At 49.5% G+C, this 26,500-nt stretch overlaps 1 protein-coding gene and 1 long non-coding RNA gene across 27 annotated transcripts in view; one reads left to right on the top strand and one right to left on the bottom strand.

Annotated features, from left to right (window-relative positions):
* Positions 1 to 17,184, top strand: part of LOC140388297 (uncharacterized) — a 92,800-nt gene extending 75,616 nt beyond the window's left edge. Inside the window, exon 4 of the long non-coding RNA XR_011934136.1 lies at positions 16,976 to 17,184. This is a non-coding gene — a long non-coding RNA (uncharacterized lncRNA). The remainder of the gene's footprint in view (positions 1 to 16,975) is intronic.
* LOC140388298 (contactin-4-like) overlaps positions 1 to 26,500 on the bottom strand; it is a 3,617,424-nt gene that overhangs the window by 1,588,940 nt on the left and 2,001,984 nt on the right. The gene's annotated exons all lie outside the window — the stretch shown is intronic.

Here is a 26,500-nt window from a genome sequence, read left to right as displayed (position 1 = left end):
ATCTGGAAACATTTCACCAAGTGGCGATAGCTGCTGGGCCAATTGAAATTTTCAAAATGGAGTTGAAATATTGTTTTGTGAGGATGTCAAGAAATATGGAGCAAAGAGATGAATAGGTTTGAGAGACTGATCAACTATGATCCAATTGAATGGCAGGCCAGACTCAAGGGGCTGGATGCCTTCCCCTCTTCCTATATTCCTTTGACTGGACCTTTGGGGTATAGTAGTCAAAATAAAATCCTTAGAATCATTTCAGAAACAAATGTAGTTTTTATGGACGAGTGACGTTTTTGGCAAAAGGCCTCTGTAGAATCTGCCAAAGTAGCACACGTGAACCAGCAGGTAGAAAACAATAACTAGGTTTATTCAGTATACAATAAGTCGCCACTCCCCGAAGAATCTCTCTCCTCAACCTGCACCCAGGTCGGGGTTTATATACAAGTGAGGGTTCCCCTAGTTAAGGGGAAGCCTCGCCCCCGTTTCCGGGGAAGTTCATTTTCCATGAAGATCACAAGGAATCGGATTATCCTTATACTGTGACCCCTGTGGGGATTATAACAGTCTCCCATTTTGATTTGTCTTGGCTTTTTGTAGAATAGAACATTGGTTTAAAGAGTTGGAGCCAAATGTTTCACCAAGGAGTTGAATTCAAGCATAAGAAGGAGCAAAAATATGATTGATGTAAATAGGATGAGTAAACTGGAGTTCAGTCACTGAGCTGATCACGAATGAGAAGTGAAAATGCACATTGCTGACCACATCATTAAAATAAGAGATTGTACAATTTTTTTTTTTGTAAACAAGCCATGGAAAAGCAGAGAAGAGAAAATGCCCAAGTTTGAATGTAGGGAAGCCAAACTTAATGAGCATACATGATAAGGAACGGCACGCTTGATGCTGGTACAAGCCAGTGTCACCCTGCACAACCACGGGCCATGGTGGATGGTCAGTTGGGAGCGCAGCAAGGTGGCTGCCTTGCAGGCCGCAGCAATGAAGATCCTTGCCTGGACAACATAGTCCCATGGGGGATCACCCTGCCCTCACAGCCCATCCCCTGGTCATGCCCCATTGCCATCCCCCGAGGCCTGGCAGACGTTCCCCCTTCCCACCCTCAGCCAGCCCTGCCAATGGCAAGGCCAGCAGGCCACGGTCGTGCCTCTGCATGTCCTACCTCCTCTCTTTGCCTCAACAGCCATGGCACCTGTTTCCTGATTTTTAAAACCACAAGTGAAACTCGCCATCGGCAATTCCCCCGGCAGACGCAGAGCATCGCGGAGGCCCTTGAGAACACCAGGTCAGGCCCGCTAATGATATGCAAACAGCATTTACTGTACGCATGGAGTAGAATGTATTGACGGCATTGTCAAGGCACCAGAGCATGGCATTCTGCCATGGCCCGGCACCCACAACGATTTTGGCGTCACAACTGATTCTCCGCCCAACCGTGTTTCGTGATTCCAGCGTCAGCTGATGGCGATTCATTTGTTCTCTGCTTCTTCTGTTCCATGGCCTGGAGAAAAATTGTTTGTTAAGACACTGAAGAGAGTTTGTTTGGCTCATCGCATGATTGACTTTCGCCAGCTGACCAGTTACCCAAACATGATCATAACAAGTTGATTCTAGGTCCATGGCAGGTGTGTTGTGCTGCACTGTCATAGCTGGGTTGCTAGCATAGACATGATTGGTTATGACTGAAAGTGTTCCCTTTTCAGCTGCAACTGGAGTCCACTTTCCAAAGTGATTGCATTCCACACATTCCACACCTCGCTGAATACATAGGTTGTCTTGATGTTTTGTGAATGGGTCAGGGGATAGGCCATTTACATTCCTCTAAAATGATATTTTCTGATGAGTTCTTCCAGACAGGTTGGCTCATTACAGTAGTTTTGTGAGGGCCACGAAGAATCCAGCACGAGTTTGTAGAACAGAAAGCAAACTTTATTTACAATAACATACATATATATATACAACAACAGCAGTAACTCCCTTGCTGCTCACTCCTCTCTAGCTGGTTCCATACTGGCCAGCTTTATTTATGCAGGGACCTGCTAATTAATTCTCCGCGCCCCCCCCCCCCCTCATTGGGGAAGCTCATTGGGCAGCACGGTAGCATTGTGGATAGCACAATTGCTTCACAGCTCCAGGGTCCCAGGTTCGATTCCGGCTTGGGTCACTGTCTGTGCGGAGTCTACACATCCTCCCCGTGTGTGCGTGGGTTTCTTCCGGGTGCTCCGGTTTCCTCCCACAGTCCAAAGATGTGCAGGTTAGGTGGATTGGCCATGATAAATTGCCCATAGTGTCCAAAATTGCCCTTAGTATTGGGTGGGGTTACTGGGATAGGCTGGAGGTGTTGACCTTGGGTAGGATGCTCTTTCCAACAGCCGGTGCAGACTCGATGGGCCGAATGGCCTCCTTCTGCACTGTAAATTCTATGATACTCCCTAAGGATTGTGGGATTGCCATTAGTCCCCAGCCAGTGGTAAGCAGGCAGGTTATAACAAGTAGCTTTGTAATTTGCAGGGTACAGCCATGTTAATGTTCAGCCATTTTAGAAATTGCTGTTATCAGTCACTAAACTGCTGTTATTAACCAGTGCTTTCAGCCCAATATATACGTAAAGTCATTTGCGATATAAAGCAAAGCCTCCAAAAAACGTGGGGCGAGATTCTCCGACCCCCCCCCCCCCCCCCGGGTCGGAGAATCGCCGGGGGCTGGCGTGAATCCCGCCCCCGCCGGTTGCCGAAGTCTCCGGCACCGGATATTCGGCGGGGGGCGGGAATCGCGCCGCGCCGGTTGGCGGGCCCCCCCCGCGTGATTCTCCGGCCCGGATGGGCCGAAGTCCCACCGCTAAAATGCCTGTCCCGCCAGCGTAAATTAAACCACCTACCTTACCGGCGGGACAAGGCGGCGCGGGCGGGCTCCAGGGTCCTGGTGGGGCGCGGGGCGATCGGGCCCCGGGGGGTGCCCCCACCGTAGCCTGGCCTGCGATCGGGGCCCACCGATCCGCGGGCGGGCCTGTGCTGTGGGGGCACTCTTTCCCTTCCGCCTCCGCCACGGTCTCCACCATGGCGGAGGCAGAAGAGACTCCCTCCACTGCACATGCGATAGAAGCTGTCAGCGGCCGCTGACGCTCCCGCGCATGCGCCGCCCGGAGATATCATTTCCGCGCCAGCTGGCGGGGCACCAAAGGCCTTTTCCGCCAGCTGGCGGGGCGGAAATTCGTCTGGCGTGGGCCTAGCCCCTCAAGGTTGGGGCTCGGCCCCCAAAGATGCGGAGCATTCCGCACCTTTGGGGCGGCGCGATGCCCATCTGATTTGCGCCGTTTTGGGCGCCAGTCGACGGACATCGCGCCGTTTCCGGAGAATTTCGCCCATGAAGTGCACTCTGCTGTGCTGTCCAATTTAGTGCACAGTCTTTTTGGTCAAGATCATTGCAGTGAATCTGGAATCGTATTTGAGCACAAGAAAACAATCCGGAGGTTGTCTGGATGGTGCCTAGGCTTCGAGGCAGTAGCAACGTTAAAGCAGCAGGAACAAAGGAGCAGCGCCTCAAAGATACAGTTTATGGGGTCATGATTTATTTCCTTGAAAATGTCTGAAAACTGACATTAAGTTTTAACACTCACTAACACCTTCAAGAAGTTGTAATTTGCCTGCCAGCGGTCTGATCCTTATGGAAAGTTACCAACTGTTGTAGGTGTGTTGTGCTGCATTGTCATAGCTGGGTTGTTAGCATAGAAATATTGCTGCTAATTCCCCACCTAGAATGAGTAAGACGTGGCAGAAAATTGTGCTCTCTTAGGTTGCCCGCTAATGCATAGCAAATGATTGGATCCACTTTTGCAATTATCTTGGGCATGGTATGGAGTGGAATGGCGGTGGGGAGGTGGAGGGAAGGGTTTCACATTTGGAGTAGGATGACCGTAGGAGTCCATGGCTTGGGAAGCCTATGATTTAATTCTAGGGCATGGAGGGGCACTTCATGAGAAACGTAAGTATACTTACACCTGCTTGGTGTCCTCTGGTCATGGTGTTTTGACCTACTGGGCGAAATTCTCCTACCCGCCCCGCCACATTTCTGCGCCGACCGGCCGGCGGGAGTCTCCGTAACGCCGGCCGGTCAATGGGGTTTCCCATTGTGGGGCAGCCCCACGCCGTCGGGAAACCCCCGGGCGCCGGCAGAACGGAGACTCCCGCCGGCGGAGAATGACGCCCACTGTCTTTGTGTGATAGGAAAGCCACAGTGGCTTCAATCTTCAGGTGTTACTGGGACCCGACATGCATATCTTGAAAAGGATCTGTTGGCTTTGGGTGACCTCGCTGGTTAACATTTGAAATAAAGGGATCTTGGCAGTTTTCTGAGGCCCAGGTGATTTTGACTGCCCACCAACCTGATAGTACTGAGTAGGTAAAGTTAAAGTTATCCCCTTAGTGTTTCACTAAGGTTTCACCAAGACATTCGATCTGGTGGAATTTTAGAAGAATCATGAAACCATAAAATAGTTACAGCACAGAAGGAGTCTGTTTGTCCTTTCCCGACCATTATCTGAAAAAGAAATTCACTTTGTTCCACTCCCCAACCTCCCCCTCACTTTTTCCCCATATCCCTGCAATTCTTTCCTCCTCAGATAATTATCCATTCTCCTTTAAAGGCCCAGGTAGTGCATGCCAGATGCACAACACTCACCGGTTCCTTTGTGTCGCCATTACTTCATTTACCATTGACCTTAAATCGACCTCATTCTGGATCCTTCTTCAAATGGGGACAGCTTCTCCCCCATCCACACCGTTCAGACCCCGCATGTTTTTTGAACACCTCTATCAAGACTCGTCTTAATCATCGCTTCTCTAAGGAGAGCAGCTCCAGCTTCTCCACCGAATTCATGTAACTGGAATTCCTCTCCCTGGAACCATTCTGGTGAATCTTTTCTATACACACTTCCACATCATTCCTAAAATGTGGTGCCCTGAACTGGATATAACAGTCCAGTTGAGAACTGAATTCATCAAATCTGAAGAGGAGGTAGAAGGATGATGGCTGAAATCTTTTCAACCAAATTAAAGTGTGGATTAATTTCAGAAAATCAGGGGCGAAATTCTCCGGAAACGGCGCGATGTCCACCCACTGGCGCCACCGGCGGGGCAGGCATTTTAGCGGCGGGACTTCGGCCCATCCGGGCCGGAGAATCGTGCAGGGGGGCCCGCCAACCGGCGCGCCGCGATTCCCGCCCCCGCCGAATATCCGGTGCCGGAGACTTCGGCAACCGGCGGGGGCGGGATTCACGCCAGCCCCCGGCGATTCTCCGACCCAGCGGGGGGTCGGAGAATTTCGCCCCAGATAATAAATGTGAATTCTTACATTTGTTATTTCTCACAGTGGGCTGAGAAAGACCTATTTTGACAGATCCTGGAACATCATATGGAAAATTGCAATACCTGGATAACAAATGACATGCAGTCTAGAAATTTGCAGGGTCTGGTTCACCACATGAAATCACTTGTCCTATTTAATATAAAAAGATCAAAGTATCTGCACAGAAATATTCAGTGCAGTCAGTTTGACATTGCTCGGAGTAAAACACTGGAAACCAGCACTGGGGGAATACTTCAGAATGAACTACAAGTGTTTGCATTTATACAGTGTCTTTAAAGTAGAAATAAATCCCAAGGAGCTTCTGAGAAATATGGAAAATAATGAAATTGAAAATAATAAACTTGGGTTGGTATTTTTATAAAAGGAATATGGTGTCAAAGAAATCTCTTGGAATTTTTTGTGGATGACTGAACTAGTGGCTGAGAGAAGTGTCATTTCCATTTTTCTTGACTTTCAATAGATTTTCTTTACAAAGTCTGTCACCAGAGACGCAGCATGTGAAGGTACATGGGAGCCAGGGTGAAGTTGCAAATTGGATGGAGAATTTGCTTGGCAATGGAAAACAAAAAAGTTGTTATAACTGGTAATAGAATGATCTGGGCAGTGGTGAATTGCAGAGTCCCCGAGGGTCCAATACTGGGACCTCTGTTATCCATAATATGCATTAGTAACCTTGACAAGTGTATTGCAAGCAATGCCGACGTTTGTTTCTGACAATAAAATGAGTGGGCTATCTGCCAAGAAGAGAATGTGCAGACAGCTTTACAGCACTTATTTCAAAGAAAGATGAGTACTAAATTAAATAAATAAATAATTTAACACCTTGACATATTTCTCAGAAATGTTACAAAGCACTTCCCGCACAGCCAGCTTGTACAGAACAGTGCCCAGTTTTTTCTATTTCTGGTTTTAGTTCGGCGAGTAACATTGTTTAGAAAATGAAGTGAACATATTCTTCTTGAAATAGTATTTTGGAATCTTTAACATCCACCTGAATCACAACTAAGCACCTCATTCAATTGTTCAGCTGTTAAACGGAACCTGACAACAATATAGCATTCCTCCACTTCTCGAACCAGTCATAAATGTTCATACTTTCATGGGATATGGGTGCCGCTGAGTAGGCCAGCGTTCATTGCCCACCAATGGTTGCCCTTGAGAAGTTGGTGGTGAGCTGCCATATTAGACCGATGCAGCCCATGTGGTGCAGGAATCCCCTCAGTGCTGTTAGGAAGAGAGTTCCAGGATTTATTTTGACTCTGCAACAGTAAAGGAACAATAATATAATTGCACATCAAGATGGTGTGTGGTTTGGAGGAGAATTTACAGGTGGTAGAATTCCATACATCTGCTACCCTTGTTCTTCTTGGTGGTAAGGTTCATTGGCTTGGAAGGAGCTGTTGAAGGAGGCTTGATGGTTGCTGCAGTGCACCTTGTAGATTGTTCACATGGCTGACACTGCATCGGAGTGGAGGAAGTGAATGTTGAAGGTGCTGGATTGGATTCCAATCAATCACATGGTTTGTCCTGGATGCCGTTGAGCGTCTTGAGTGTCTTTGGAGCTGCATTAATCCCGGCAAGTGGAGGATATTCCATCATACTCCTAAATTGAGCCTTTAGATGGTGGGCAGACTTTGGGGAGTCGGGACGTGAGTTACTTGCCACAGGATTCTCAGCCTTCGACCTGCTCCTCGCCACAGTATTTATATGGCTAGTCCAGTTCAGTTTCTGGTAAATGGTAACCCTCAGGATGCTAATAGTAGGGTATTCAGCAATGGAAATGCCATTGATTGTAAAAGGGAGAGATTTGGATACTCTCTTGTTGGAGATGGTCATTGGCTAGCATTTGCATGGTGTGAATGTAACTTGCCACTTCTCATCCCAAGTCTGAATGTTGTCCAGGTCTTGCTGCATACGGACATGGCTGCTTCAGTACCAGAGGAGCTGCAAATGGTGCTGAATACTGTGCAATCATCAGTGAGCATCTCCACTTATCAACCTATGAACATATGAATTAGGATCAGGAATAGGACATTCAGCCTTTCGAGCTCGCTCCTCCATTCAACAAGATCATGACTGATTTGACTGTAGCCTCAACTCCATTTTTCTTTCTGTCCCCTAAACCCTTGGGACCCCATTGCCAACCAAGAATCTATCCAATGCAGCTTTAAAAATATTCAATGTCCCTGCCTCTGCTGCTTCTTTTGTGAAGAGAATTCCACAGATGCATAACCTTCTGAGAGAAACAAATTGTCCTCATTTACATCTTAAACAGGAGACCCCATATTTTTTTAAACAGTGCCCCCTAGTTCTAGTCTCTCCAACAAGGGATTTATTTTTTCAACATCACCCTGTTAAGTAGCTTGCCTCTCATTCTTCTAAACACCAAAGAACACAGGCCCAATCTGTCGAACGTTTACTCATACCAGGGATTCCTGAATCACCTCCTTGTTCCAGGAATCAATCGCAAAATTTTTCCCTGAACTGCTTTTAATGCCATTATGTCCTTTATCAAATAATGCAGCTATAACCATACATAATACTCTAAATGTGACCTTGCCAATACCCTGTACAACTGCAGCAAAATCATCTCTATTTTTATTTTCCATTCTCCTTGCAATAAATGGCAACATTACATTTGCTTTCCAAATCACCTGCTGTATCTGCGTACCAACCATTTGGGACTTAATTGCCAGGACACCTAGATTCCCTTTGTACCGCAGAGCCCGCCAACCTCTCTCCATTTAAATAATATGCTACATTTTTTAATATTTTTGCCAAACTGAACAAATTTATATTTACCCACATTATACTCCATCTGTCAACATTATGCTCAATTGTTTAACCTATCTGTATCCCTTTGCAAATTCCTTATGTCCGTTTCACAACTTACTTTCCTATCTACTTTTGTGCCCTTGTCATGACCCCCAAGCTAGTGCATGGACTATACCAGCCTCTCTTGACCCGGAGTCGCAACACAAGTGAAACTAGATGTAATTTTAAAATACCTGAGCCCAGCAAACTGCAGTCACTAGGTTTCTAACTTTAAAACAAGTAACCCTTTATTATGTACAGTATTCTAATGAAACTGAAGAAAAATGTAACTGACAATCTAATACCCCTTTCCCAATGCCTCCTGCCCATCTCCCCTTTCTTTTTAAAAAAATTTAGTGTACCCAATTCATTTTTCCCAATTAAGGGGCAATTTAGGGTGGCCAATCCACCTATCCTGCACATCTTTGGGTTGTGGGGGCTAAACCCATGCAAACACGGGGAGAATGTGCAAACTCCACATGGACAATGCCCCAGAGCCAGGATCGAACCTGGGACCTCAGCGCGAGAGGCAGCAGTGCTAACCACTGCGCCACCGTGCTGCCCCACCACCTCCCCTTTCTAACTACCCCCACTCTCTACACACGTACGCACACACAGACAAACAACATAAAGAGGAAAGGGTGATTGAGAGATAAATAAATTATTAATGAAAATAAAAGGATCTTTGATGAACTGGGATGGCTTCTACATTAGGGGCGAAATTCTCCGGAAACGGCGCGATGTTCACCGACTGGCGCCCAAAACGGCGCAAATCAGTCGAGCAGCGCGCAGCCCCAAAGGTGCGGAATGCTCCACATCTTTGGGGGCCGAGCCCCAATCTTAAGGGACTAGGCCCGCGCCGGACGAATTTCTGCCCCGCCAGCTGGCGGAAAAGGCCTTTGGTGCCCCGCCAGCTGGCGCGGAAATGACATCGCCGGGCAGCACATGCGCGGGAGCGTCAGCGGCCGCTAACGGCATTCCCGCACATGCGCAGTGGAGAAAGCCTCTTCCGCCTCCGCCATGGTGGAGACTGTGGCGAAGGCGGAAGGGAAAGAGTGCCCCCACGGCACAGGCACGCCCGCGGATCGGTGGGCCCCCATCGCGGGCCAGGCCACCGTGGGGGCACCCCCCGGGGCCAGATCGCCCCGCGCCCCCCCATGATGCCGGAGCCCGCCCGCGCCGCCTTGTCCCGCCGGTAAGGTAGGTGGTTTAATCTACGCCGGCAGGACAGGCATTTTAGCGGCGGGACTTCGGCCCATACGGGCCGGAGAATCGCTGGGGGTGGCCCGCCAACCGGCGCGCCGCGATTCCCGCCCCCGCCGAATATCCAGTGGTGGAGAATTCGGCAACCGGTGGGGGCGGGATTCACACCAGCCCCCGGCGATTCTCCTCTCCAAAACACAAAATCGAGGATCACACTGTCCTGGTAAGCACTCTACTGCTTAAAGGCACATTATGATTATGGGTTCATGGACCGAAAATAATAAAATTTAAATTAAATAAATGTGAACAAAGGAAATAAATAGGAAGAACTCTTGCATTCTCAGAAAATCATACATTCAATCCTGTTATTAATATAGATTGTAAGTTAGTTGAGGCCCCATTACTGATCCTTGTGGCAATCCACTCATTACATCTTGCCAACCTGAACATAACCCATTTATGCTTACTCTCTGTTTCTTGTTAGCTAATCAGTTCTCATCCATGACATGTTGCTCCCTGCACAATGAACTCTTATTTTCTACAATAACCTTTGATCTGACATACTATGGCTGGGATTCTCCGGTATCCGGCGGGGCGGGCCATACCGGCGCCAAGGAGTGGCGTGAACCACTCCAGCGTCGGGCCGCCCGGAAGGTGCGGAAGCCGCAGGCCGCCCTCAGAGCCAGATCCCGCCGGTATGGACCTGATCTAACCCAAGCCGGCGGGACTGACTGTAAATGGGCCGCCACTCAGCCCATTGGGGATGGGAGAATCGATGGGGGGTGGGGCCACTGCCAATGGCCCCCGGCCGGCGCGGCGCCATCCCCGCCCCCGCAAAAAAACCAGCAACGGAGAATTCGGCAGCCGCCGTCGGAGCAGCGGAGCGGGATTCACGCCGCCTCCTGGCGATTCTCTGACCTGGCGGGGGGTTGGAGAATCACGCCCTAATTTGTAAAACTATGTACACCACATCCAGAGGTTCTGCTTATTCCATGTTGCTTTTTACTGCCTTAAAACACTCTAATAAATTAGTTAAACAGGCTTTGGGCGGGATTCTCCGGGATTCGGCGGGGCGGACAGAAACGGCGCAGTGGAGTGGCGGGGACCACTCAGCACCTTCAGGGACTAGGCCACGGCGCAGCTGTTTGCGCCCTGCCGGCTGGCGTGGAAGGCCTTTGGCGCCGCGCAAGCCGGGGCCGAAGGGAGTCCGCCAGCCGGCGCGGGTCCGCGCATGCGTGGGAGCGTCAGCGTCTGCTAATGTCATCCCCGTGCATGCGCACATGGAGTTACTTCCGCACCAGGAATGGCGGATGACCACGGCCTCCGGTGCGGAAGGAATAGAGTGCCCCCACGGCACAGGCCCGCCCGCGGATCGGTGGGCCCCGACTGTGGGCCAGGCCACCGTGGGGGCACATCCCGGGGCCAGATCCCCCCGCGACCCCCCAACTCCAATTTACGCTGGCGGGACCGGCTACAGGCGGGCAGGACTTCGGCCCAGCGTGGGCCGGAGAATCGCGGGGGGGTGCCTGCCGAAGTGCACGGCGCGATTCCTGCCCCTGCCGAATATCCGGTGCCGGAGAATTCGACAACCGGTGGGGGCGGGATTCATGCCAGCCCCCGTCGATTCTCCGGCCCGAAGGGGGGTCGGAGAATCCCGCCTCAGGTTGACGAATGTGATATAAAATAGTTACTTTCGAGATATTAGTTAATGTAATGTAGAAATAAGCCACTTTGACTCTGGCAGGTAGAGACAAAGGATTTGAGACCGCATGGAAAAAGCAGGAAGAGGTGTGTCTATGAGAGTGATGCTGCATTGATAGGGGCCGGAGAAAGGGATTGGAAGTGAGCCAATCAGAATAGATCAAACAAGTCGGGGCAGCACGGTAGCATTGTGGATAGCACAATTGCTTCACAGCTCCAGGGTCCCAGGTTCGATTCCGGCTTGGATCACTGTCTGTGCGGAGTCTGCACATCCTCCCCGTGTGTGCGTGGGTTTCCTCCGGGTGCTCCGGTTTCCTCCCACAGTCCAAAGATGTGCAGGTTAGGTGGATTGGCCATGATAAATTGCCCTTAGTGTCCAAAATTGCCCATAGTGTTGGGTGGGGTTACTGGGTTATGGGGATAGGGTGGAGGTGTGGACCTTAGGTAGGTTGCTCTTTCCAAGAGCCGGTGCAGACTCGATGGGCCGAATGGCCTCCTTCTGCACTGTAAATTCTATGAAATCTAAGTCAGGAGGGACATAGGATGACCTATGGGTGTCGAGTATGTGAAACTTGATGCCATTTGAATGTATGAGTACTGATCTCTTTGTCTGGGACATTCACTTAGTTCCCGGGGCTGCAGACAGCAACATGTTATCTGTATCACTGTGGACTAGGTAGCTTGCAAGCTGAATAAAATAACTTCTGTTTTACTTGCAAATCCATCTCGACTTTTATTGAGGTCAGACTGACGGATAAAGAAATTTGGGAATCAACAAGGTCTTCCGCAAAACCGTGGCAAATCTGTCTGATTTCACAGCGGGCCTGTGCTGTGGGGGCACTCTTTTCCTTCCGCCTTCGCCATGGTCTCCACCATGGCGGAAGCGGAAGAGACCCCCTCCATTGCGCATGCGCGGGAATGCCGTGAGCGGCCGCTGACGCTCCCGCGCATGCGCCGCCCGGCAATATCATTTCCGCGCCAGCTGGCGGGGCACCAAAGGCCTTTCCCGCCAGCTGGCGGGGCGGAAATCAGTCCGGCGCGGGGCTAGCCCCTCAAGGTTAGGACTTGGCCGCTCAAGATACGGAGGTTTCCGCACCTTTGGGGCGGCGCGATGCCGGACTGATTTGCACCGTTTTTGGCGCCGATTGGCGGACATCGGGCTGACTACAGAGAACTTCGCCCCAGATGTTAAGCTAACAAGGATGTATTTCTTGCTTTCTGCCTCCCCCCAAACTTGAATAAACTTGATTGTAGTAGTTTTAAGTTCCTCCCTCACTTTTATCTCTTGATGCACACTTATATCTGGAATGTTATTTGTAACATCTTCAGTGAAGATAGATGCAAAATATCTTGTTCAATTAATCAGCTATTTCCCTATTTTTCATTGTTAATTCCCCAGACTCACTCTATAAATGAACAACATTCGCTTTACTTTCTCTGTTCCTTTTTAAATACCTGTAGATACTCTGACTATCTTTTTGATATTTCTAGCTGGCTTTCTTTCGTACTCTGATTTCTCCCTCCTAGTTATATTTTTTAAGCTATTCATTGCTTTTTTATATTTTGTTATATCTTCTTACATGTTACTGAACTACATGGAATTGTACGATTTTTCTTTCAATTTGATACTATTGATCCTTTTCACTTTGATACTTCTGACCTTTTGATGGAAGGTCATTGATGAAACAACTGAAATTGTTTGGCCCAGGACATTACCCCGAGGAACACCTGTAGTGAAATGAAATGAAAATTGCTTATTGTCACTAGTAGGCTTCAATTAAGTTACTGTGAAAAGCCCCTTGTCGCCACATTCCGGCGCCTGTTCGGGAAGGCTAAGTCCTGGCACTGAGATGATTGATCTCCAACAACAGCAACCATCTTCCTTTGCGCTAGGTATGACTCCAACCAGGGGAGAGTTTCCCCCCCCCCCGAATCCCATTGACTCCAGGGGCACGATTCTCCAATCCCCCACCGGGTCGGAGTATCGCCGGGGTCTGGCGTGGGGTGGGATTGTTCGCAATCGGCGCAATGTCCGCCGAAAGGCGCCAAAAACAGCACGAATCAGTCCGGCATCGCGCCGCCCCAAAGGTGAGGAATTCTCCGCATCTTGGGGGGCCGAGCCCGCACCTTGAGGGGCTAGGCCCGCGCTGGACTGATTTCCGCCCCGCCAGCTGGCGGGAAAGGCCTTTGGTGCCCCACCAGCTGCCGCGGAAATTACTTTGCCATGCGGCGCATGCGCGGGTGCGTCAGCGGCCGCTCACGGCATCCCCGCGCATGCGCAGTGGAGGGGGTCTCTTCCGCCTCCGCCATAGTGGAGACCATGGCGGAGGCGGAAGGAAAAGAGTGCCCCCACGGCACAGGCCCAACTGTGGATCGGTGGGCCCCGATCGCGTGCCAGGTCACCGTGGGGGCACCCCCCAGGGCCAGATCGCCCCGTGCCCCCCCCCCAGGACCCTGGAGCCGCCTTGTCCCGCCATTCGAAAGGTGGTTCAATCCACGGCGACTGGCGTGGGTTGACAGCGGCTGGACTTTGGCCCATCGCGGACCGGAGAATCGCCGGGGGATTTCCGCTGACCGGCGCGGCACGATTCCCGCCCCCGCCGAATCTCTGGTGGCAGAGAATTCGGGACACGGCGGGGGCGGGATTCACGCCGGCCCCCGGCGATTCTCCAACCTGGTGGGGGGTCGGAGAATCGCGCCCGTTAATCCCGCCCCCGCTGTGTCCCGAATTCTCCACCACCAGAGATTCGCCGGGGGTGGGAATCGCGCCACCCTGGTCAGCGGGGGCGCGAATCACGCCACGCCGGTCGGCGGGCCCACCCCCGACGATTCTCTGGCCCGCGATGGGCCGAAGTCCCGCCGCTGTCAACCCACGCCAGCAGGCGTGGATTGAACCACCTTTCGAATGGCAGGACAAGGCGGCGCAGGCAGGCTCCGGGGTCCTAGGGGGGGGGCGCCGGGCGATCTGGCCCTGGGGGGTGCCCACACGGTGGCTTGGCCCACGATCGGGGCCCACCGATCCGCGGGCGGGCCGTGGAGGCACTCTTTTTCTTCTACCTTCGCCATGGTCTTCACGATGGCGGAGGCGGAAGAGACCCCCTCCCCGGCGAAGATCTTTCGGCGCCGGCTGGCGTGGCGCCAAAAGCCTTTCCCACCAGCCGGAGCAGAAACCACTCCGGCGCAGGCCTAGCCCCTCAAGGTGAGGGCTTGGCCCCTTAAGGTGCGCAGACTTCCACACCTTTGGGGCGGCCCGACGTCAAAGTGGTTCCCGCCACTCCATTACGCCGGAACCCCCCGCCCCGCCGGGTAGGGGAGAATCCCGCCCCAGTTTTGTGAGGGCTCCTTGATGGTGGACTTGATCAAATGCTGCCTTGATGTTAAGGGCAGTGAAACTCACCTCTCCTCTTGAATTCAACTCTTTTGTCCATGTTTTAATCGCTGGAAGGACTTGAACCGTCAATTGTCTGAATCAACTGAAGTAAGTTGGCAATTAAAATTACATTCAACATTGATAAATATCAAGGAATAGATGTAAGTGCTAGTGATTATTCATCAAAGAATGTTGTTTTCAGGGAGGTAGACATTGAACAAACATTGGAATTATCCCATCTTTGAAACGGTTTCTATATGATGAAACAGTGACTTGTGAGTGTGGTGACAGTGTTTAGAAACACAACATGATGTGTAATAAATTGTCATATTTAATATTTTAGAATTTTTGCTGTAATGTTATTAAAACCTTGGTTAAGATACATACAGACAGTATGACTACCAGAGCGGTAATTACAGTGCCATGAAAGTGAGGGAATCATTGATTTGCAGGTGACGTGTTCTGCTAATTGATCTTGAGAATCAGTCACTTGTTTACACATGTGAGATAATGGAATATTATTTAGGTTTCAAGGTCCCCTGTATGTAGATAATTTATGAAGGGATTGTGTTTGGTCCTGGCTAAATAAATCAAGCAACATCTTGTAAGAAGAAGACAAAAGAATGCCTTATGCTATGGGTACAGATGGTGCAGCCAGGTGGAGCCAGGTCTGTCTGAAAAGTCAGTATATCCTAGAAGTCTAATCTGACAGAATTTCAGTTTGGTCCTGAAAGATTCACTCCCCAAAGATTCTGCACAGAGGAAAGTAAGTAAAACCCTGGTTGTTAACATTAATCATGAGTGGTATTTAATATATATTGGTTTGCTTAATTACAATGTAGTGGCAGGTTTAGGAAGTAAGTTAATGTTTCCTCTTTTACTCAAGACTGATTACTGTAAAGCTATTTATTTGTTGCTAATGTGATTAATTCTTTGTTTAAATTAAAGTTTGTTTTAGCATAAAAGATATCCATTCGTCAGTGTTATTACTCCTGTGGTATAGTAACATTTCCTCATTGTTTTAAAATTGGTAATAGTTGGTTCTCATTCGGGATCATAAGAGATGAATGTGGCTTTCCTCCAAGGACAGGATGGATTTTTTGCACTTGAATAATAACAGATTCAACTAAAATCAAATAATAAATAAATAAAAGACTTCAACATTAAATATGTGAGCATATGTTCGAAAAGAAACAAAACGTGTAAGTAGCATAATTTACAATATCCAGAAAATTGTTCATCATGAAACACCAAGAATTCTGCTGGACCAAACAAATTAAATAAATGATTAAATCTGTACAACTCAACCCAGAAATATCCTTGGGAACTGCTTTAATATTCTGTGGAACGGTTTAGTTCACTTCTAGAAATGGGCAGCAAGCCATGGTCCCTTTCCCACCATCATTTTTCGTACCATCATTTTTCATGTAACACATCAAGTAATACAAACAAGCTACCAGTTTTATATTGTGCTACTTCACTTCAAAAAAAGTTACTTATAAATCATTCATATATATTCCACTAGGCCATAGGACAATTCTGTCTGATCATGCAATCTTTCATCATCATGACTTTATATGTCAAGGTGCATCAGGAGAATCTGAAAGATTGAGAGCACATCCTGCAGATTTATTTTCCGACAAAATCCATTATATTTCCTCAGAAATTCTTTCACTACCTTCATCTGAATCAAATCAGTTTCATGTCTTTGCAGGGGTTAAATGGGGTGACAATGAAGAATTTGAATGTATAAGATAGAGGAAGGGCATGCAGAGTCGATCTTGTAAGAGGGAGGCGCAGGGTGATGAAAAGTGAAAAGATATAAAAGCTGAATGTCGTTACACAGAGCGGAAACTGTTGAATGACGGTCCAAGTGGAGATACTGATCTCCTGTTAAATATGCACACTGTAAAGATATGACTACACAGGGAAAGGATGAAAAAAATCAATATGTATTTCACTGGGGGAATTTATACCTCAAAGCTCTAAATATAAATGCTTGGACTTTGAGGAGAGAAAATAGGGAATTTGTAGTTTTTTGTTGGAGATGGGGGCCTGTGATTAAACCATTGCATAGTCCCCTTTAATTACTACACTGATTGGATGAATGTACATGAGTACTGATTATCTTGTGGAGAGGAAAGACTACCTGGGAAGGTTTGTGACCTTTCCTGCGAAAGGGAAATTGATTATAAGCAGTAGCGTTAAATTTCTCTGGAGTGCGTGCAAATAAGATGGAAATAATGATAAGACACATGATGGGGAGGAAACTGCAATGGATATAGTTTTGAAAAATGCAGTCAAATAAATGACGTGTATACAGGAACAAAAATAATAGGTGACTTCAATTTACTGCAGATAAGTTGAAAAACATGTAAAAATGCGTAAGGAGCAAAACCTAACTCCAGGCACAACAGTGGCTTGGATAGTGAACAATGTGTTAAGGAACCCTTATCAGAAAAGGTGCTGTTAGAGTTGAAATTGAAAGGAATTTTATTTCTTTCTGCCCAACAGAAACCATGCAGAATGGAAGTCAGAATCCAAGGCTATTCGATGTTACTGTTTGCTTAGGCACCGGGGACACCCAGCTGATTCAGACTGAAATTTATTACAATATGATAGAAAGATCCGATCGCTTGGGTAGCATTGCCAAGGCAATTAAAGTGCCCACTAAGTGGACCAGTCATTGTGGCTGCTCTTCTCAGTAATATCCTGTGACCATTCAGCAGAGTCCCTGGAAGACATGTGAAAAAACCACCTGCTTGAGATATGGAACATCAGGACACTCAAGGAACTCAACAGCATCCAATTCAAAGCAGCCTGCTTGATTGACATCCTATCCACCAATAGAAACATTTATTCCCTCCACCCCAGTGTACAGCATGTACCATGTACATGAAGCACTTCTGCAACTCCTTAAGGCTTCCTGAATAAAATCTCCCAAAATTGTGAAGAACAAAGATAGCAGGCACATGGGCACGCCATCGCTTCTAGATTTCTCTCCAAGTCACATGCCGCTTCACTTCAAAACAAATAATCTTCATCATTGCTGGATCAAAATCCTGACTTGCTTAACGGCACTGTGGGATTATCTTGGCCACATGGACTGCAGCAATTAAGAAGATGAACCACTATCACCTTCACAAGAAAGATGAGCAATAAATGCCCACATCCCACGAATAAACTAAAAATAAGAATGGAAATTTTAGACTATGAAGCCATTGATGGACTGAACAATCAAAGGAAACCCTGTCACGATAAACTCCATACAGATGGAATCAGCGGTCATCAAAATTAGGTACATCCCCTTGAACATGAGGATTGATCTTCGAGTATTAGAAAATACCAAACAACATAAATAAATTAAAAGGAGCAGACGGTTCACATTGTGAACTACAGCAAGCCAAACTTCTGCATTGGTTAATGTGTTAGAAAGCATCATGAAATAAAGAACACAAACACCTGGATAGATTTGAGGATAAGAAGGAATCTCTTCCAACAAATTAATTGGAATTCCTTAAGAGAATGATAGACGTTATTGCCAGTGGAATTCTGTGGCGTCATGTATCAAAATAGTTAGCCATATGTTACTGAGTCAGGTAAGTGACGATTCACAAGGTTTGAGTCAAGTTTCTAAATTGAACTAAAAATTGTTGAAACAAAGAAAACAGGTGATGGCTGTGCAGTGAGTTGTAGATCGTGACAGCAGATCACCATTGAGATGCCGCAAGATCAGTGCTTGGAGCATTGCTGATTTTAGTGACTATAAATGATTGAGGACAGAAACAACAATATCTAATTATTAAGATAATGCCAAATAGGAGGGGGAGAATAAATTATAAGAACAAAGGAGTAGAAAACCAAATCTGAAGAGATCTACAGGGCCAAGGGACTTCTGAGTGGTAAACAGCACGTTATAGCAATCGGGCTTGGGAAGGAAAATAAAGGGGGTGATTCTCCCATATGGAGGCCAAGTGTTCGCGCCGTCGTAAACACCATTGCGTTTCACAACGGCGCCAACAGGGCCCGGGCATGACGTAGCCTGGCCCCCATAGGGGAACAGCATGGCACTGGAGCAGTTCACACCGCTCCAGCGTCCTTACACGGTGCCAAATGTGCGCGGCGCCAATCCGCGCATACGCAGTTGGGGCAGCCCAATCCGACACATGCGCAGTTGCGCATGCGCGGGGAACGTCTTACGCACGTCGGAAGGAGGGAGGCCCGGGGGGGGGGGGGAGAGGCTGACTTGCCGATCGGTGGGCCCCGATCGCGGGCCAGACCCCATCGGAGGCCACCCCAGTGAAGGACCCCCTCCCTCCCCCACAGGCTGCCCCACCAGCGTTCCCGCAGAGTACCCACCGGCAGCGACCAGGGGTGGACGGCGCCGGCGGGAACCTGTCTGGTCGTAACGGACGCTTGCCCCATCCGGGCTGGAGAATCGCTGCTCGCCGGTTCTCCGAGCAGTCCGGTGCGAATCGCACGCCGCTGGTTTCCAGGGGTGGGAGAATCGCGTGCGAGGGTCGGGGCGGCGTGGTGCGATTCGCGCAGCGCCCCGGCGATTCTCCACCCTGGCATGGGGGAGGAGAATAGCACCCAAAAAGTTGGAGTATAAATTAAAAGCTCCAGGGGCGGGATTCTCCGACCCTAATCGCCGGGGGCTGGCGTGAATCCCGCCCCCGCCCCCGCCGGTTGCCGAATTCTCCGGCACGGAGATTCGGCGGGGGCAGGAATCGCGCCGCGCCGGTTGGCGCCCCCCCCCGGCGATTCTCCGGCCCGTATGGGCCGAAGTCCAGCTGCTGGAATGCCTGTCCCGCCGGCGTGGATTAAACCACCTCTCTTACCGGCGGGACAAGGCGGCGCTGGTGGGCTCCGGGGTCCTGGGGGGGGGGGGCGCGGGGCGATCTGACCCCAGGGGGTGCCCCCACGGTGGCCTGGCCCGCAATCGGGGCCCGCCAATCCGCGGGCGGGCATGTGGGGGCACTCTTTTCCTTCCGCCTTCGCCATGGTCTCCACCATGGCGGAGGCGGAAGAGACCCCCTCCACTGCGCATGCGCGGGGATGCCGTGAGCGGCCACTAACGCTCCCGCGCATGCGCCACCCGGCAATGTCATTTCCGCGCCAACTGGCGGGGCACCAAAGGCCTTTCCCGCCAGCTGGCGGGGTGGAAATCAGTCCGGCGCGGGCCTAGCCCCTCAAGGTTAGGGCTCGGCCGCTCAAGATGCGGAGGATCCCGCACCTTTGGGGCGGCGCGATGCCGGACTGATTTGCGCCGTTTTTGGCGCCGGCCGGTGGACATCGCGCCGATTACGGAGAATTTCGCCCCAGATGACAGAACACAAAACAACACGGGAGAGAGACATGGACATATTGAACAGTTGCTGAACCAAGCAGATTAACATGCAGCAGGAGGTCTTCAGGTGCAGTGGATGGCATCCCTGCTCTGAGCTAGAAGTTCCAGGTTCAAGTCCCACCCCAGGAACTGACAGCCAAGGAAGGTGCATTCATAACGCAGTCAAACAGGTTGAATGTCATCCTGCAAATCCTTCTGACACGCCAATGGCTGGCAGTGAGAGTGGGAGAGCCTCCTGGTCAGACATGCTGTGAGACTAGTGACCTGTTCCAGGAATGAATAACTATGGAAACAAATTAAGTCTGTCTTCGCACAACACTAGCTGCAGGAAGAGAATTGGATCGGATAACATGTAACAGCAGGGCAGAATGCTCATCATGGGCGTCATTCTCCGCCGGCGGGAGTCTCCGTTTTGCCGGCACTGGGGGGTTTCCCGACGACGTGGGGCTGCCCCACAATGGGAAACCCCATTGACCGGCCGGTGTTACGGAGACTCCCGCCGGCCGGTCGGGGCAGAAATGTGGCGGGGCGGGTAGGAGAATTTCGCCCCTGGTCTTTGTAATTACACATAATGACTTCAGACCATAGTACTGTTGCATGCAGTTCACTATATTTTGGCAAAAATATCAACAACACACTGACTCGATGTGACACCTTCAAAACAGATAAATTCCCAAAGGTGCTGATCCAGATGCTGGACATAGTACAGAAAATAGCAATCAAACTGACCTTCTGTGATGAAACTATGAAGAAATCTGAAGATCTTTTGAGTATTTACTCCAGAGAAGAATAAAGATGGGATTTTCTGCCCTTCCGGCTTGGGAGATCTTCTGGACCTGCTGAAGGTGACCAGCCTGTGGCAGGTCCCGATGGTGGGAAGGTGAACCATGCAAAATGGTGGAGACACCAGCAGCACTGGAGGATCCCAGCAGCAGTCAATGGTGAGTCACCTCCGTCATCGGAACAAAGCCACTGGGGGATAGGCCTGAAAAGCCCCGTCGATAGTTCAGGGCAAGATGCGTTTAATATCCTTAATGGAAGATTTAAATTGATAATTTGTTTGAGTTTGCCATTTACTTCTGTATTTCTGAGCTTGCTGGGATCTCGGGCAGTTCTAAAACAGGGAACGTGGAATCATTCTTACCACAAGTTACTGGTCTCCAAGCGGAACCACCACCATTAATACTAACTCACTGCCTACGAGAATGCAACAAATTCACGACTCAGTCCATGATCTTCCCTCCATTGTCACAGGACATTATTTTACAAAGTGTTGCTCTGTTTCTCTGTTTCTAAATATGGCGGTCAATATGGTCGCCTTCCTTAATCCTCATTATGTTTGCTTTAGAGTCGCCAGGTATCTTTCGATACCGCCACAAAGTTCAAACCCGAATACTGATCAAAGAGCCGTTACACCAGTTAGTTAGTTCAAAGTCAATACTATTTATTTACACACACAGTAATATCTACCCATGCACAAAATACTACAAACTAAACTATCTCTAACGCTAACACCTATACTTAGCTTCGGGTGCCCACTCAGTCAGAGGAACAATGGCCGTTGTTCGGATCTGAGGTTGTTGGATTCGAAGTTATACAGGAGAACAGCTAAGGTCGTCCGTCTGGTAGCGAGCGTTGACCTTGGACTTACTTGCTTCTGGTGCAGCTGGTGGAAGGTTCTCTCCGCTTTGAGAGCCAATTCCAAGAGCGTGATTCTCTCTCGGGCCTTCTTCTTATACCCGAAGGAGTTTCGCACGCTTTTGGGCGGGCCTTGAACTTGGCCCCAATTAATTGGGCCGTATCTTGATCACTCGTATTGATCTTGACCAATAAAGGGTTGGGTGCTCTGATGGCTGGGCGGGTCCTATGTGGCCGTTGGCCTTGCTTTGTTTATGCTTTCAGTTTGGGGAACTGGCACCGTGATGTCTGGAGCTAGATCGGTTGCTTGAGTGTCTTTCCTTTGTTCCCGGAGATGGGCCATCAATATGCTAATTGCCCTCCAGTTTCAGTCCCGTCTGGGAGCTGTTTCGTCAATATTCATACAGGCTCTGTGCCTGCTTGCTTTCTTAACATTGTCCATAGTTTCCTTCATTCATTGCGGGCATCCATTTTGTATTCTGGAAGTGGCCATCCCAGATGGCTACAAAAGTAGCCTATTGTGTCCCGCCTCTTTGAAAGATTTCTAAATATTTCAAATGTACAACTACCACCCTGTAATGACTGAGACCAGGCCTTTGAGATTGGCCAATTGGAATACGAGTTCCCTGATTAATGGGCCAATCAGGGAACCCCTTCTTTGTATATAACGGAGTGGCAGATCCTCTGCACTCCCAGTGTAGGTAGCAAGCTGAATGCACATGGTTGTACTCCTGTTGGTTTTGTTAATAAAAGGGATTCTGGTGTAGGGACTTCCGCCTCTCTGGACTTATGACAGTTGCGACAAGGAAAAAGAAACAACCCAAAGGAACCTGCTCATTATCAGCCGCCACATATTGAGAGTAAGCACTGACAAGCAAAATGCCTTTATTCGGGACGTTGGATTCTTTTGACCCTGCAGTGGAAGACTGAGCCCAATATGTAGAGTGGATTAAGTACTTTTTTAGAGCGAACGATATAGTTCGGGATGAAAAGTGACTGGTCATTCTGCTGACCGCGTGTGGGCCGGCAGTTTTTGCCATTGTGCGCAGTCTCACTTTTCCGGAGGCACCGGACACGAAAACTTTCCAGCAATTGACGGACTCAGTAAAAGAGCACTAGGACCCTAAGCCACCTCTGAACCAGCAAAGGTACCGGTTTTACTCAGCATTCCGAGACACGGGAAGTCAGTCACTAATTTCTTAACAAGATTAAGACGATTAGCAGAGGTTTATGAATTTGGCCTGATGTTAAATGAGATGCTCCGCGACCGATTGGTGTGTGGAATAAATAATTTTGCAATACAAAAACGTCTGTTAGCAGAGGGCCATCCTCGGTTCCCGGCTCGCTATTCGACATGTGCGACGCAGGGGCGCCGCCATCTTTGATTATCCCCGGCCCGGCTCTCGTCACTTCCGGCCCGCCGCACGTCACTTCCGGTCTGCCGCACGTCACTTCTGGTCCGCCGCCGATCATCGCTTCCGGGTCCGCCCCGCCGCCGATCGTCACTTCCGGTCCTGCGCACTCGACCTCTGGCCCCCCCTCCACGTGGTCTGCATGGGCGCCGCCCGGAAACCCGACTTATGTCACTTCCGGTCCACCGTCGATCGTCACTTCCGGTCCTGCGCACTCGACCGAAATGCTGCAAACAACTGAGATGCAGCCGCCGACAGCAACCTGGCCTCCAACAGCAGCCTACGTCGCCTGGGCGCCGCCACCTTCTTCCGCAGGCCGCTCCCCGGATCCGGCACCCTTCTCCAACAGCTCCACCATCGCATCCATCGTCCTCGACCAGGACCGACCGCATCAGCTCGCCAGATCCACCATGGAGATTCAGGTAAATTGTTTCACTGTTACCTGCCTCTTTGACAGCGGCAGCACGGAGAGCTTCCTCCACCCGGACTCCGTGCGCCGCTGCTCCCTCAAGGTACTACCCATGCGCAGGCATATTTCCATGGCCTCCAACTCCCAGTCGGCCGAGGTTTCGGGCTACTGCGTCGTCACCCTCTCAGTGAACGGCGCGGTGTTCCAGGATTTCAAATTCATGGTCCTCCCTCATCTCTGCGCCGCCGCGATCCTCGGCCTGGACTTCCAATGCCACCTGCGCAGCCTCACCTTGCATTTTAACGGCCCCCTCCCCCCCCCTCACGGTCTCCAACCCCCAGTTCTTCCCTGATCCCCCCCCGGGTCCCACCTGTAGTCTCTCCATGCACAGGATCCCCCCCACCTTCACTGTTTGCTAATCTCACCCCCAACTGCAAGCCCGTGGCTACTAAAAGTCAGTGTTACAGTTTCGGGGACCGCCAATTCATTCGAGCGGAGATTAAGCGCCTTCTCTCGGAAAAGATAATTTCTCACAGCACCAGCCCCTGGCGAGCCCAAGTGGTGGTAGTCAAGTCTAGCGAGAAACACCGCATGGTCATTGACTACAGTCAGACCATCAACCGGTACATGCTGCTTGATGCGTATCCCCTCCCCCGCATATCTGACATGGTCAACCAGATTGCACAGTACCGGGTGTCTCCACCATAGACTTGAAATCTGCCTACCACCAGCTCCCTATCCGCCCGGAGGACCGTAACTTCACGGCCTTCGAGGCGGACGTCCGCCTCTACCACTTTCTTAGGGTACCCTTTGGCGTCACCAATGGAGTCTCGGTCTTCCAACGGGAGATGGACCGAATGGTGGACCAGAACAGACTGCGGGCTACCTTCCCGTATCTGGGCAACATCACCATCTGCGGCCACAACCAGCAGGACCATGACGTCAACCTCACTAAATTCCTCCAAACTGCCAAACGCCTCAATCTCACGCACAACAAGGCAAAATGTGTTTTCGGCACCACCCGCCTCGCCATACTCGGCTACGTGGTGGAGAACGGTGTCCTCGGCCCTGATCCCGACCGTCTGCGCCCCCTTCTCTTTTTATCCAGAAGATAAAAGAGAAAAGGCACACATTGGCCTCTGCCTACCATTTCTAGCCAACTTTTCACACCTTAAAGTCGGAAAAGAACTTAACCAAAATATAAGAGATGTAGCTTGAAGGTGAAACAATGTACAGAGAGGCTTAGGAAATACAAAACATCTTTCAAATCTATTCACTTGTCACCTTATTACTTTCACTCCTGATGCTTAGCTTTCAAAAAACTGTTTTGGATTTCAATAAACAGAGCAAGTTCAACCTGAGGAACACTCATGTCATGAACAGCTCCCATTCTAATTAATTAGATTTTATCCCAGAGAGACGAGGACAAACAGCTAGATCTGAAAATCAACATCATAAACAATATATTCAATCTTATTCTAGCTAATTGGGTATGGATGTTGAAATACCCCAATACCTTATATTCTCCTTTGGCAAATAAAAGGAGGCAAAGAATATGGGGACAGCTTGCAGGCCAAAGATGTGAATAGATGTTGAGATTCATTTCATCTTCCAAGGGGTCCATAAACTGATGAATCGCATTCATAAAATGAATCAACTTACTGGAATTGATGAAAATATTAACACATATGAACAGCATGCGTTGAGACTTCATTAGTGCCACAAACATGGGCAATTTTGATGCTGGAGTGAAGTCATTTTCTTGGCCCAGCAAATTCCAAATCAAAAGCAAACAAAATGACAGGATATAGTTTTGATTCCATTCAAATAGAGCAGACATTGAGTGGTTTGTTGCCAGAGCATTTTGCCAAACAGCAAAGAATCTGCATGCACCAGCAAAACGCATCCTCAAAACTAACACTGTAGGATATGAAATAAATAGGGATATTTTAGCTTGTCAAAAGCTTTTTCATGTCAAACACAGTCACTGCAACAGTGTGCGTACACTCAGGAAGAAAACAAAAGGTTCTTGATTATGGAAGGACAATATAATTGAAAGCTTTTCAAAAGTGGAACTAATTCTATCTAACCTGTTTGGAATGCAGGTTCAGAATATACACATTCAGTCAGAACGAGTATGTTGTTTGACTCATCTCAGTCCATTTTGTCACTACTGAATATTGCATAATTGTATTTCCATACCAGTTCCATGGCTGCTCTGTTTATTAAAGTAGTGTTTTCTGGTCAGAGAAACCTAGGGTGGGATGCACGTCACTGACTATTGCAAATTAAATTTTTTTTTTTTAACCAAAGGATTATGTTCAAATATTAAAATTGTGTAGTAAAATTCACTGATGCTAAATTTGTTGTTCTGTTTTTTATGATAAACTAACATTTAACAGAGTTTATTCTTTAAATTAAGATATTTCACGATCTTATTGATGTTCAAGCAATGTATGGGATAGAAATCATTCAAAAATCAGTTCCCATTCAAAAAATCAGATCACATTCAATAATTTAGCAGAGGAATGATGGTATTGATTCAGCTGAATTTTGTTCTGGAAAGTTCAATCTGGCAGATTTAAAATGAATACCTAGAAGAAGACTACTTTAATGATCCCAATTTGTTCTTTTATTGCTGAAAAGAAAGACCAGGGGCGACATTCTCCGACCCCCCGCCGGGTCGGAGAATCGCCGGGGGCTGGCGTGAATCCCGCCCCCGCTGGTTGCCGAAGTCTCCGGCACCTGAGATTCGGCGGGGGCGGGAATCGCGTTGCGCCGGTTGGCGGGCCCCCCCACTCGATTCTCCGGCCCGAATGGGCCGAAGTCCCGCCGATAAATTGCCTGTCCCACCGGCATGAATTAAATCACCTACCTTACCGCCGGGACAAGGCGGCGTGGGTGGGCTCCGGGGTCCTGGGGGGGGGCGTGGGCCGATCTGGCCCGGGGGGTTGCCCCCATGGTGGCCTGGCCAGCGATCGGGGCCCACCGATCCGCGGGCGGGCCTGTGCCGTGGGGGCACTCTTTCCCTTCCGCCTCCGCCACGGTCTCCACCATGGCGGAGGTGGAAGAAACTCCCTCCACTGCGCATGCGTGGGAAACTGTCAGCGACCGCTGACGCTCCCGCGCCTGCGCCGCCCGGAGATGTCATTTCCGCGCCAGCTGGCGGGGCAACAAAGGCTGTTTCTGCCAGCTGACGGGGCGGAAGTTCCTCCGGTGTCGGCCTAGCC

Source organism: Scyliorhinus torazame, chromosome 13 (assembly GCF_047496885.1).
Source record: "Scyliorhinus torazame isolate Kashiwa2021f chromosome 13, sScyTor2.1, whole genome shotgun sequence".
Classification (NCBI taxonomy): Eukaryota; Metazoa; Chordata; class Chondrichthyes; order Carcharhiniformes; family Scyliorhinidae; genus Scyliorhinus; species Scyliorhinus torazame.
The sequence above is the reverse complement of the archived record's forward strand: the minus strand, read 5'-3'. Positions and strand labels throughout refer to the sequence as shown.